Source organism: Tamandua tetradactyla, chromosome 5 (assembly GCF_023851605.1).
Source record: "Tamandua tetradactyla isolate mTamTet1 chromosome 5, mTamTet1.pri, whole genome shotgun sequence".
NCBI classification, from domain to species: domain Eukaryota; kingdom Metazoa; phylum Chordata; class Mammalia; order Pilosa; family Myrmecophagidae; genus Tamandua; species Tamandua tetradactyla.
In genome coordinates this window covers 67,540,275-67,555,105 of record NC_135331.1, presented here as the reverse complement: position 1 = coordinate 67,555,105, position 14,831 = coordinate 67,540,275, and positions in this window count along the sequence as shown.

Sequence of the window (14,831 nt, the reverse complement as noted above, 5' to 3'; positions counted from 1 at the left end):
CTTTGATCTAATATTTAGGTCTTTAATCCATTTTGAGTTAATTTTTGTATAGGGTGTGAGATATGGATCCTCTTTCATTCTTTTGCATGTGCATATCCAGCTCTCTAGGCACTATTTATTGAAGAGACTTTTCTGTCCCAGGTGAGATGGCTTGACTGCCTTATCAAAGATCAATTGTGCATAGATGAGAGGGTCTATATCTGAACACTCTATTCGATTCCATTGGTCAATATATCTATCTTTATGCCAGTACCATGCTATTTTGACCACTATAGCTTTGGAATATGCCTTAAAGTCAGGCAGCATGAGACCTCCAGCTTCGTTTTTCTTTCTCAGGATACTTTTAGCTATTCAGGGCACCCAGCCCTTCCAGATAAATTTGGTTATTGGTTTTTCTATTTCTGAAAAATAAGTTTTGGGGATTGCATTAATTGGTATTGCATTGAATCTGTAAATCAATGTAGGTAGAATTGACATTTTAACTATATTTAGTTTTCTAATCCATGAACACGGTCTGCCCTTCCATCTATTTAGGTCTTCTGTGATTTCTGTTAACAATTTCTTGTAGTTTTCTTTGTATAGGTCTTTTGTCTCTTTAGTTAAATTTATTCCTAAATATTTTATTCTTCTGGTTGCAATTGTAAATGGATTTTTTCATGATTTCCCCCTCAGATTGTTCATTACTAGTGTATAGAAACACTACAGATTTTTGAATGTTGATCTTGTAACCTGCCACTTTGCTGTACTCATTTATTAGCTCTAGTAGTTTTGCTGTGGATATTTCAGGGTTTTCAACGTACAGTATGATCTCATCTGCAAACAGTGAGAGTTTTACTTCTTCCTTTCCAATTTTGATGCCTTGTATTTCATTTTCTTGTCTAATTGCTCTGGCTAGAACTTCCAACACAATACTGAATGATAATGGTGATAGTGGACATCCTTGTCTTGTTCCTGATCTTAGGGGGAAAGTTTTCAGTTTTTCCCCATTGAGGATGATGTTAACTGTGGGTTTTCTATACATCCCCTTTATCATTTTTGAGGAAGTTCTTTTCTTTTCCTATACTTTGCAATTGTTTTCAACAGGAAAGGATGCTGAATTTTGTCAAATGCCTTTTCTGTATCAATCAAGATGATCATATGGTTTTCTGCTTTGATCTGTTGATATGGTGTATTATGTTAATCGATTTTCTTATGTTGAACCATCCTTGCATACCTGGGATGAATCCTACTTGGTCATGGTGTATAATTCTTTTAATATGCTGTTGGATTTGATTTGCAAGAATTTTGTTGAAGAATTTGCATCTATATTCATTAGAGAGAGTGGTGTGTAGTTTTCTTATTTTGTAATATCTTTGTCTGGTTTTGGTATGACGGTGATGTTGGCTTTGTAGAATGAGTTAGGTAGCTTTCCTTCCTCTTCAATTTTTTTTTGAAGAGTTTGAGCAGGGTTGGTACTAATTCTTTCTTGAATGTTTGGTAGAATTCACACGGGAAGCCATCTGGTCCTGGACTTTTCTTTTTGGGGAGCTTCTTAATGACTGATTAAATTTCTTTACTTGTGATTGGTTTGTTGAGGTCATCTATTTCTTCTCACGTCAATGTTTGGTTGTTCATGCCTTTCTAGGAAGTTGTCCATATCATCTACATTGTCAAGTTCATTAGCCTAAAGTAGTTCATAATATCCTCTCATTACTTCCTTTATTTCTGTGGGGTCAGTGGTTATGTCTCCTCTTCCATTTCTGATTTTATTTATTTGCATCCTTTCCCTTCTTCTTTTTGTCAACCTTGCTAAGGGTCCATTAATCTTATTGATTTTCTCATAGAACCAAATTTTGGTTTTATTGATTTTCTCGATTGTTTTATGTTCTCAATTTCATTTATTTCTGGTCTAATCCTCATTATTTCTTTCCTTTTGCTTGCTTTGGGGTTAGTTTGCTGTTCTTTCTCTAGTTCTTCCAAGTGGACAGTTAATTCCTCGATTTTTGCTCATTCTTCTTTTTTGATATAGGCATTTAGGGCAGTAAATTTCCCTCTTAACACTGCTTTCACTTCATTCTATAAATTTTGATAGGATTTTGTCGTGTTTCATTTTCATTTGCCTCAAGATATTTACTGATTTCTTCTGTAACTTCTTCCTTGATGCACTGGTTGTTTAAGACTGTGTTGTTGAGCTTCCATATATTTGTGAATTTTCTGGCACTCTATCTATTATTGATTTCCAACTTTATTCGTTTATGATCTGAGAAAGTGTTTTGTGTGATTTCAATCATTTTAAATTTATTGAGACTTGCTTTGTGACCCAACAATGTATCCTTGAGAATGATCCAAGAGCACTTGAGAAAAAGGTATATCCTGCTCTTGTGGGGTGTAATGTTCTATAAATATCTGTTACATCTAGCTAATTTATTGTAATATTCAAATTCTTTGTTTCTTTATTGATCTTCTGTCTAGATGTTCTGTCCATTGAACAGAGTGAGGAATTGAAGTCTCCAACTATTATGGTAGATGTGTCTATTTCTCCTTTCAGTGTTTTCAGTGTTTGCCTCATGTATTTTTTTAGAGAATTCTGGTTCAGTGCATAAATATTTATGATTGCTAGTCTTTTTGTTGAATTGTTCCATTTATTAATACATAGTGCCCTTCTTTGTCTCCTTTAGCTGTTTTACATTTGAAGTCTAATTTGTTGGATATTAGTATAGCTACTCCTGCTCTTTTCTGATTGTTATTTGCATGGAATATCTTTTCCCAACCTTTCACTTTCAACCTATGTTTATCCTTGGGTCTAATTGCGTTTCCTGCAGACAGCATAGAGATGGGTCCTGTTTTTTAATCCATTCTGCCAGTCTATGTCTTTTGATTGAAGAGTTTAATCCATTAACATTTAGTGTTATTACTAAGGGCAGTACTTTCTTTACCACTTTGCCTTTTGGATTTGATATGTCACATCTAATTTTCCTTCTTTTTAACTTTTCCTGATTGCCTTCATTTCTATACTCTTCTCCACACCTCTCTCTCCTGTCTTTTTGTATCTGTTTCTAGTGCCCCCTTTAGTATTTCTTGCAGAGCCAGTCTCTTGATCACAAATTCTCTCAATGAATTTTTGTCTGAAAATTTTTTAATTTCTCCCTCATTTTTGAAGTACAACTTTGCTGGATATAGAATTCTTAATTGGCAGTTTTTCTCTTTTAATAATTTAAATATATCATCCCACTGTCTTCTTGCCTCCATGGTTTCTGCTCAGAAATCTACACATAGTCTTATTGTGCTTTCCTCAAATGTAATGGATTCCTTTTCTCACTGCTTTCAAGATTCTCTCTTTCTCTTTGACATCTGATATTCTGATTAGTAAGTCTCTTGGAGTACAGCTATTTGGATCAATTCTGTTTGGGGTATACTGCACTTCTTGGATCTGTAATTTTAAGTCTTTCATAAGAGTTGGGAAATTTTCAGTGATAATTTCCTCCATTAGTTTTTCTCCTCCTTTTTCCTACACATATTCATGCACTTCATGTTGTCATTCAAGTCCCTGAGTCCCTGCTCATATTTTTCCATTAATTTGCTTGTCAGAGTTCAGATGTCCCGTCTTCCAGTTCAGTAATCCTATCTTCTGCCTCTTGAAATCTGACATTGTAGGTTTCCATTGTTTTTTCATCTCTTCTACTGTGCCTTTCATTCCCATAAGTTCTGTGATTTGTTTTCTCAGACTTTTCATTTCTTCTTTTTGTTCATTCCTTGTCTTCTTTATATCCTCCCTCACTTCACTGATTTGATTTTTTTTTTTTCACCAGAGAATGAAAAGTTTATTAAAGCAGAAAACTCCACAGTGGAAATTATTTTTCTACTGCTTCTTCTCATCTGTTTCTCTTTTGATTTGATTTTTGATGAGGTTTTCCATATCTGTTTGAAAATTCTGAATTGTTTCAACTCCTGTATCTCATTTGAATTACTGGTTTTTTCCTTTGGGCCATATCTTCAATTTTCCTAGTATGAGTCTTTATTTTTTGCTGGCATCTAGGCATTTAATTACCTTAATCAGTTTATTCTGGAGATTGTTTTCACTTTTTTTACCTAGGATTTTCTTGCTGGATGACTTTGTTGTCTATCTGTTCTTTGACATTCAGTTGAGCCTATTCTAGACCTCTAGCTTAGATTTTGTTTCAGATTAGAATTTTTCAGTTCTTGTTCTCTTGTTTCTTGCCCTGCCTGCATGGTACCATTTTTTTCCCCCTTAGGAGGGTCTATTTAGGTATTATAGACCCCAGCCAGATTTTCCCGGACCAAACTGGCCTCCTGTCAGGAGGAGTCACCTGCATCAGTTTTCCCTGAGGGTGAGACCCAGCAGATTGAAAGGCTTTCCTGTGGTGCCTCTGGGCTCTCCGTTTTTTCTCTCCTGCCCAGTATGTGGCTCTTGTCTGCCTGCAGGTCCCACCAGCATAAGGTGATGCGGTACCTTTAACTTCAGCAGACTCTCCCTGCTTGGGGTGTGATTGGGACAGAGGAGAGGTTGTAGGCAGGCTTTAATCACTTCCCTTTTCCAGACCCTTGGGTCTGAATTCCTTGAGGGAGGGATTCCAACTGACCTGGGCCCCACCCCTCTCATAGGGAAGGCACAGGCTCCAGACAAACACTCAAACAAGCTTAATTCTGCCTAACCCTATGGCAGAGGAGCCTGAGAAGCCTTGTATCCAAAGAGCAGTCAAGCCATAGAAACACAGTCACCAAAATGAAAGAGAAAAATCCTTTTCAGAGCAGGAACCCCATTCCTCGGGTTTGCCAATCAAGAGCTTAAGTTAGTATGTTGCTCTGTGTATCTCAAGATCCTATGTGCCCCCTTCTTTCCTTCAGGGCCCAGACCTTTTCAAATCCAAAAAAAACTTCTGTTTTGTTTTGTTTTTTCCTTTTTCCATCAGCTCTGCCCTCTCTGTGCCAGGGCAAACACCAGTGACCTCCGCTGGTTCAGCTGAGCTGGGGACCTATTATTAGTAGTCAGAATTTGTTAATTAGTTCCACAATTGGAGATTGGTTGTGCTCAGCCCTGCTGCTGGTAAACCCTCTTTCCTTTCTCTTCTGGGAAGCAGGCTGTGGGCGAGGACAGCTGGCCACCGTAGCTTGGGGAAGTTGGATAGGCTCACAGCTGGTCCAGTTAGTCCAGACTGGTGTATGCTGTGTGTCCCATCACTGATGTGGCCCCAGCAGTTGTTCTGTGCTGTTCCTAGCTATTTATTAGCTGTTCTGGAGGATAAATTAAATACCACACCTTGCTAAGCTGCCATCTTGGCCCCCTTCCTCTTGTTATACTTTTTAAAATTTAGTTTTCCATTTGTTTTTTTAAATAATTTCTGTCACTTTATTGATATTCTTTGTGAGAATTTGTCATCAGACCTTCCTTTAATTTTAGTTCTGTAAACATATTTGCATGGTTTCTTTTAGTTCTTCAAACGTATTTATAATAGCTGTTTTGAAGCCTTTGTCTGGGTCTTCTCAAAAGCAGTTTGTGTTGTCTGCATTTTTTTTCTGCACACAGTTCATATTTTACTGTTTCTTTGTCTTGTACTTTTTTTTCTTGTTTCACACTGTACACTTCTACTGTAGCAACTGTGGATGCTAATCATATTAATCCCCGGCTCCAGGGTTTATTGTAATTGCTGTTGTTTGCTTATTTTATTGTTTAGTGACTAGATTAGACTAGTTCAGTGATGTCTGTCCCTTCTTCCCTGCTCCCCTCCAGCGTACAGCTTCTGATATTGCTTCTTAGAAGGTGCAGCTTTGGCATGCACACTGTCACCCTTACTCTCCACCCATCCCCTGGGATGACAGTGGTTTTAGTCAGACTCTCTGACTCTCTCTCATTTCCCAGTCAAGCGTTTGATGCCCTTATGGACATCACTCTCAGCTGTTAGCTCCCACTAATTGCTAACTGATTTCTTCATTGTTTTTGAAAATATCCTGAGGTATAAATTCCTCCATGCTCTGATCCAATTATGTGTGCCTCATTGCAGGGGTATTTCTGAAGCCAATTCTTTTAACACTTGCTCTGATCCCAGGGGTGTCCTTCTTATCTGTCTCTTTCTCTAGTTCTCTCTTGTAGGTGGTTTACCTTTATGTTGCTGTTGCTATCACAGAGCTACCTGCCTCCTCTTAATTGCTTTATTAAGCATTATTTTCAACAGCTGCTTTAGGCTTGAACTTTCCATTTTCTGGCCAGTCCCCTAACAAGAGCTACGGAATTCTCTGTTCTCTGTTCTTATGGCCTCTCTGTGCTTGGACAGACACCTTGCCTTACTGCTCTGGAGTTGAGACACACAGACAAATCAGAGGTGGTCTAAGTCTACAAAAACAATGGCCCAGCTAAGGCTCTGATTGAACTGAGGTGATAAGCCCTTTCACCCTATATGCCTAACAGAAAAAGACAAGGCAAATTAAATCTTATCTGGGAGAAAATAACGGTAAATTCAGCATCTAGGTTAATTTTATACATACTCATCAACATACAATTAAAAAACTGAGGCATTTTTTAAAAACTTGAAAAATGCAGTTGACAATGAAGAAAAAAACATGGATAAAAGAAGCGGACCCAGAGGAAGGGGGAAAATGGACAAAATGGATGAAAAAAAATAAATCTCACCAGATAATTGAAATGTATTATAATACAAAAAAAGAGAAAGGATCAAACAGGCATTCTGGAATTGAAAAAAACAGAATGCATGAAATTAAAAATTAATAGACAATATATAACAACAGTGGGACTCAGGAGAAGACAGTATTAGTATATTTGAATGCAGGTTAATAAAACTGTATCAACAAAACATAAAGAAATGAAAGAGTAGGAAGAATGGAACAGAATGTAAGAAATATGTGTGTGCTGGTTTGAAAGGATGTGTGTGCCCTAGAAAAGCCATGTTTTAATCCTAATCCCATTTTGTAAAGGTAGCCATTTCTTCTAATCCGTATTCAACATTCTATGTTTGAAACTGTAATTAAATCATCTCCCTGAAGATGTGATGTAATCGAGAGTGGTTGTTACACTGGATTAGGTGATGAATGTCTCCACCCATTTGGGTGGGTCTTGTTAAGTTTCTGGAGTCCTACAAAAGAGGAAACATTTTGGAGAATGAAAGAGATTCAGAGAGCAGAGAATGCTGCAGCACCACGAAGCAGAGAGTCCACCAGCCAGCGACCTTTGGAGATGAAGAAGGACAATGCCTCCTGGGGAGCTTCATGAAACAGGAAGCCAGGAGAAGAAGCTAGCAGATGATGTCGTGTTCACTTTGTGCCTTTCCAGATGAGAGAGAAACCCTGACTGTGTTCACCATGTGCCTTCTCACCTGAGAGAGAAATCCTGAATTTCATCGGCCTTCGTGAACCAACGTATCTTTCCCTGGATGCCTTTGATTGGACATTTCTATAGACTTGTAATTGGGACATTTTCTCGGCCTTAGAATGTAAACTAGCAACTAATTAAATTCCCCTTTTAAAAAGCCATTCTGTTTCTGGTATATTGTATTCTGGCAGCTAGCAAACTAGAACAATGTGAGATCAATCAAATGGTCTAACATGCAAGTAATTGTGGGCCTAGAAAGAGAGGTGAGGGAATGTGGCAGAAGCCATATTTGAAAAAGCAATGATTAAATATTTCCCAAAATGGATAAAATATGTAAGTCCAAAGATTCAAGAAGTTCAGTGAATTCCATATAGGATGAATACAAAGAAAATCACTCCTAGGTCTGTCATAGAAAAATTGCTGAAAAATGAAAACAAAGAGAAAATCTTCAAAGCAGCCAGAGAAAAGGACTTCTCTACTTCAAAGAAGCAACGATATGATTGATGTCTGACTTTTCTGCAGAAACTAATGAAGCCTGAAGAGAATGAAATGACATTTTAAACTGCTGGACGAAAAAAAAAACATATCAGCCTACCTATATTTATATTTTCAGAAAATATCCCTCTACAATGAAGGAGAAATGAAAAAAAGCTTGTTGCCATAAAACCTGCACTGCATGAATGCTGAAGGAAATTTTTGAGAATCAAGGATATAATCTCAGGTGGAAACACACAACAGCAGTAATAAAAACCTGAAAAAGGGATATGTGGATGTTTTAGTGTCTTGGCTGCTAAAACACATAACATATGAGTTGGTTTAACATCAGAAATTGATCTCTTATGGTTTTAGAGGCTGTGAGGCAAGTCTCCTCCGGTGGCTAGGGACTTCTGGCTGGCCGGCAGTCTTTAGGGTTCCTTGACTTTACTGTCATGTGGTGATGCATGTGGCAGGAGCTCTTCTTTCTTTCCTGGCTTCCATTGACTTTCAGCTTCTGACAGCTCCCCATGGCTTCTCTCTCTCTAAGGCCACAGCAAGTATAGGTTTAGGACCTATCCAGATTCAGTCTGGCCAAACCGTAACTGAAGGTAACATCAACAAAAGGTCCTGTTTACAATGGTTTCACACCCGAAGGAATGAATTAAGGTTAAAAACATGTATTTCTGGAATATATGTCTCCAGTGAAAACATGAAAAATGGAAATGTGGATGTTTTCATGTCTTGGCTGCTAAAACAAATAACATGCAATGAGTTGACTTCACAACAGTGGCTAAATATAATAGCAGCAGTAATGATCATATTGAGTTATATTTTGACAGAAATAAAAATCCCGAACATGAATGATCATTCTTGTTTGCATTACTATGGATGTAATTCCCACCTCACATAGGTATAACTCAAATCCCAACACTGATACATGTATAACTAAGGGAGTTCTACTTAACACATTTAAGCAGTATTGCAACAAACAGAGCTAAAGATCATAGTGATTTGACAAATATGTGGAACATTAGGTTTATCGGGGTAGAGAAATGTCATTTTTAGTAAAAATATTCCAGAAACTACAGAGCCATCTCTGTAGTTTAAAGAATACAGAATACTTTAAAAGTAAAAAAGGAACCTGGAATCATATTAATCATGTGTTCAGGAAATTTGGCTTCTTTTCCACAGAACAACCCCTTTAACAAGAAAATGGCTAATCAGAATGGGCAGACCTTTATATTCAGTCTTAATTAGAATCACCAGCATATCCTGCAGCTAGGATTGTATATGAACATTTATTTGCCATGTTTTTAAAATACCATCTTATAAATCCTGATGCTGGTTCTTTGATGCTTGTTTCTCTATAAGAATCAAATAAGGCGAAATGGGAAGCCGATGGAAAACACTGTAAACAAGACCCCAATGGCCCTGTTTTGCTGTTGTATTTTAAATGGTGGTTGCTAATACTCTCAACTTTGCTTAAGCTTGCCATCCTTCAAAACCAGAATTCTTCAGTGATTAAATCAAGCATGTGAGAAAAAGATTTAAACTGGAAGTCTTGCCCATTTGGAGGGACTTTGCGACCTATGGAGAAAAGCATAGGGTACTAGGCTGAATTATATTTGCTTTTTACTTACCTCAGTAGTTTTAAAAGGAGAAAATTAATTAATGGTCAAGCCCACAAGCTTCAGGGATTTAAAATATTTTTGGTCAACATTATCTCGTTTGTGATAAGAGAGTTTGTCCCAATGTAAAACAATGAGATCAGCTGCTTGGAGAATGGTGAATGAAAAAAATAAATAATAGAGGCTCAAGTCTTGTGTGAACATTTCCTAATGTCATATATATATATATATTTCATTGTCAAAAAATATATATATATATTGCATGGGCAGGCTCTGGGTATCGAATCCAGGTCTCTAGCTCGGCAGGTGAAAATTCTTGCCACTGAGCCACTTTGCACCACCGTCCTAATGGTATATAAATTGATTTATTTAACTTTCAAGAGTAACAATCATGACTGTGCTGGTTTGAAAATATTATGTATTTCAGAAAAGCCATGTTTTAATCCTGATCCAATCTTATGGGAGCAGTCCTTTCTTTTAATCCTGATTCAATACTATAGTACAGAAACTCTTGATTAGATTATCTCTACAGAGATATGGCTCTGCCCATTCAAGCTGGGTCTTGATTAGTTTACTGGAGTTCTTTAAAATGGAAACATTCTGTAGAAAGCTCAGAGCCCACAGAGAGAGCAGATGTGGATGCTCAGTGGGCAGTTGCTTCAGAGCTGACAGAGCCAGCCCAAGACCTGGACATCTTGAGACACAGGGCCCAGCAGACATTGCTGTGTGCCTTTCCCCGAGATGCTGGACTGGCCAGAACCCAGGGTTGTGTCCCAGAGGAGCTAAGTGAAGGCTCACCAACACCAAGTGAGGAAATCCCACAGGAAACAGAGGATGAAAGCAACAGAGCCTGGGAGCAAGGGAACAACAGATGCCAGCCACATGCCTTCCCAACTGACAGAGGTGTTCCAGATGGCATCAGCCTCTCCTGAGGGGAGGTAACCTTTTGTTGGTGTCTTAATTTGGACATGTTCTCAGCACTAGAACTGTAAACTTGTAACTTATTAAATTATCTTTCTGGAAGCCATTCCATTTCCAGTATATTGTGTCCTGGCAGCCTAACAAACTAATCAATGACCAAAATTCCTGATTGGAGTCCTATCAGCTGAGGTTAGGAAGAGAGTTTAGATTTCATTATGGTTCATTATTCTTACTGACTCAACACAGATATCAAACAATGTCCCCATAGCAGCTCCACCTCCTTCTCACCCACCTTACCCTTGGCCTGATTGACATTTAAACATTTATCTCCAGTTTTTCTGTGGGTTCTCCTTTCACTTCAACCATGCAGACTTATTTCCAATATAGATCCCCAATGTTATTCCCATAGTACAGATAATGATATTTGGTAGTTTGAGCCTTGATCTATCTTGCCTTTGAGATATATTTCTTCACTTTGAATTTAGAATAATTTTTAAATTAATGTCATATGCTCCCTGATAATCACAGAAAAGGAAACTCATTCACTGATGCCATTCATTGATGCCAGTGGCGTATAACCTGACCTCTTATAGTATCCTTTGCCCTCGTTAACTCAGTCTCCACTCTCCCTGGTCAACTCCCACTCTTTTTCTTTAAGAACCATTTACAGACCTACCTCTGCTTCCTAGTGTTAGGTACCCACTCTCTGCACTTTTCCTCTTCCCCTGTAGCCCTGTTCTATGCCCTGTTTATACTTGGATTACAACATGTACTGCACAGTGTCATAGTAGTTTATTTTCTTGCTGGCATGCTCATCAGTCTGGAATTGTGATTTGTTCATTTCCTTGTCCCCTGTACATAGTGTATTGGTGCCCAGTAATGTCTGTTGAAACCAAACAATAGCACTTAACCATTTTGTTTCATTTTCCTTATCTGCAAAACAAGAATAAAACAACTCTTTTACTTGATAAGGATTTCCTGAGTTTGAACCAAGTATTTAATTCTTAAAATGTAAAATCGCCAAGTACTAATACAAATGAAACAGGACAAAACAAAAAACAAGTGAAAGAAGAGATTTGTTTTTAATGAACCATAAATGGAGAATTCCATTAACCAGTGAAGTCAGCAGTTAAAAATTTTTTTTAAAAAACTTACTTCATGAAAGCCATTGAATAGTTAAAGAGGTCTGAAGAACATCAATATAATTAATTCTTATGGATATCTTCTTGATGCCAGGTACTCTGTCCTCTTTCTCACCAAGAAAATTACAATTGAGATGGGATGTCAGAACATACACCTACAAAGAGAAAAATGTAAAGTAGCACTTGCTATGATCCAGTAAATAGTAAATACTTGCAACAGCACATGTGTACCACTTAATTGTCTTTTGGGAACTAGACAGATGCAAAACCTATTTGTGTCTGGCAAGCTGAAAAACACTAAGTCAACTAGTAAAATGACATGTATTAAAAGAGCATCCATGAAAACATAGCAACTTCACTTAGAAATATCATTGTCTAATGATGTTCATATGTCCAGCACTTTGAGTTCAACGGGAAGTACTTTGTCACTAACAGTAATCCACCATTAAATGTAAGTTACCCTATAATGTGGAAAAGCAAACCTGTTTTTAAGATGGTATATTCAAATGAAAATGTAAACCTTATCTAATAAAAATCTCTCCACACCATCATCAGTTCACCTCCCTCTGCGTCGATGTCCTTCAGTAATTTTGTAGTTTTCTTCCATAGCTGGGTTCCTCCTTTTTTTTAGGAGTAAACTCCTCTCTTCTACAAGGTTGTCTTCTCCTTCCTAAAGAAGACTGGCTCATTTTGATCCACCATCTCCATCTACTTCCCACTGGACTCAAATATTTTCATACCAAATTTCTCCTGACCTTGAATTAAACTGTATCCTATTTTGGGTGACAGAGAAATCAGGGGGAAAAGTGAGGCTTATAGTCTATGGTGATTTTCAGCTGCTTAACCATACATACAATGTCGGGGGAACTAGTATTCCAGAGATGAAGTTTCCTGCTTGTTCACTTGCACGAAATGCTTGTTATACTGCTACTTAAGTATGAGATATTTTTCTGAACTGATATGGCTTCCTATTCCAGACAATGATACAAATTATGAAGCAGCCTATAAGTAAATCAACCAGGACTCCAGACACTGGGCCTTTGAAAACAAAGCTACCATCTTCTATGAGAACAGGAATCTTACCTTTTACGTTCTTTTGGACATGTAGAACATTGAAAGTATTCAATAAATATTAAATTAGACCATTACGTCCACCTAAATACTAAAATCAATCTTAGTGTTATAGGAAATACGCCAGTAAACCAAACAAGAAAAGCATGGCATTATGTTATTTTCTACTTCCCTTGTTAAATCTGTGAAAAGTTAGCTTGGCATCCTGAGTGGCTGCTGACTCAAACCAGACAGACCTTCCAAAGACGTGACTGCTGTTTTCCCTAACTTGAAATCTTTCCACTAGAATCCCAGGATGGTAAAACTTACTAACTGGAGGTTTCTTTAGATATCACCTAGGTCAATCCTCTCAAACTCTAACAGGCATACAAATTAGGTAGGGTTTTGTAAAATGCAGATTTTGGTATAAGAGGTCTAGAATGGGGCCCCAGATTCTGCATTTCTAACAGGCCCAATGTGATGCTGATGTTCCTGGCCCACAGATTACAGCGGAAGAGGAAAAAAAATCTAGGTCAACTCCCTTATTTTACGAATGTGTAAAGTGAGGTCCAGAGGAGTGAAATGACTTAGTGATTTTATAATTATTCCAATGATTTTTTTCACTCTTTATCATAATTGTAAAATAGAATGAATTTGAAACAGGGCTGAGTGATTTTTCATAGATAAGGAAAAATTTCTGTAACCACAAAATTCTAAGTTTTGTTTTTTGTTTGTTTGTTTGTTTTATGTGTTCTAACCACTTGCTAAATTGCTGTCTGGATTAATTGTTATAAAGAATCACTTTAACTCACAACTAATTTGTTTTGCCAAAATCAATAAACAGGCTCACTCCACTCCCATAGACAAATGAAATATACTTAGCATCATATCATGTATACTCATTCTTTCTCATACAATATACTTTTATTTGCCAAAATATTATAATTAACTCAATCTCAAAGATTATGGTTATGTTCAGTATGGCACTGTTCAATTTGAGATTGAATTATTCCATTTTCTTCCTCTACCTCATAACTAGAAAGCAAGCTTGGACAGAGGAGAAAAAGAAATAAAAAGAAAAATGAAAAAACTCATACATACCATACCCCTTACCCCTCCTCTCATTGACTACTAGTATTTCCATCTACCCAATTTATTTTACCTCTTATCCCCCCAATTATTTATCTTTTTCTTATTCTTTTTTTTTTAACCAATCTATCCACATTCTGGATAAAAGGAGTATCAGACGCAAGGTTTTCACAATCACACAGTCACATTGTAAAAGTTATATCTTTATTCAATCATCTTCAAGAATCAAGGCTACTGGAACACAGCTCAACAGTTTCAGATACTTCCCTCCACCCACTCCAATACACCATAATATCACTATAATGCCAAAGATTAACCTCCAGGATAACCTCTTGACTCTGTTTGAAATTTCCCAGCCACTGGAACTTTATTTTGTACATTTCTCTCTTCCCCCTTTTGTTCAAGAAGGCTTTCTCAATCCCTTGATGCTGGGTTCCCGCTCATCTGGAATTTCTGTCACATGTTACCCCGGAGATTTATACCCCTGGAAGTCATGTCCCATATAGAGGGAGGGCAGTGAGTTCACCTGTCAAGTTGGCTTCGAGAAAGGGGCCGTATCTGAGCAACAAATGATGTTCTCTGGGGGTGACTCTTAGGACTAATTTTAAGTAAACTTAGCCTGACCTAATTTTAAGTAGACTTAGCCTATCTTTTGCAGACGTTTCCTAGGGGCAAAACCCAAGATCGACAGCTTGGCCTATTGATTTGGTTGTCCTCACTGCTTATGAGAATATCAGAAATTCTCCAAGTGGGGAAGCTGAATTTTTCCTCCTTTCTCCCCATTTCCCCAAGGGGACCTTGCAAATACTTTATTCATGCCCAAATTACTCTGGGATACATCAGGGTCTATATTAACCTGGACAATCCAACAAGATTCCATGTACTTATGGCATTCAACTAAACTGATTCTACAAATTAGGAAATGAACTACCCAAAATATACATTTTGCAGCAAATAAACATCTCTTCCTTTGTTCTCACACAGAAGTTGAAGTTTTAAAATGTGGATGATATTGTCCTTTACCCTGTATTCTTATTTACCTCAGTCCTATCCAGATCAGCTTTAATCATATCTCTACTCGAAGTCAGATCCCTTTTTCAACTTTTTAAACAGTTCCTGTGTGGGGTACTGATGACTTTCATAGCTTCAGAGCACAGAGTCCCTTCGAAATTTAGTTTGTTAGTGGAGAATGCTAACAATCTC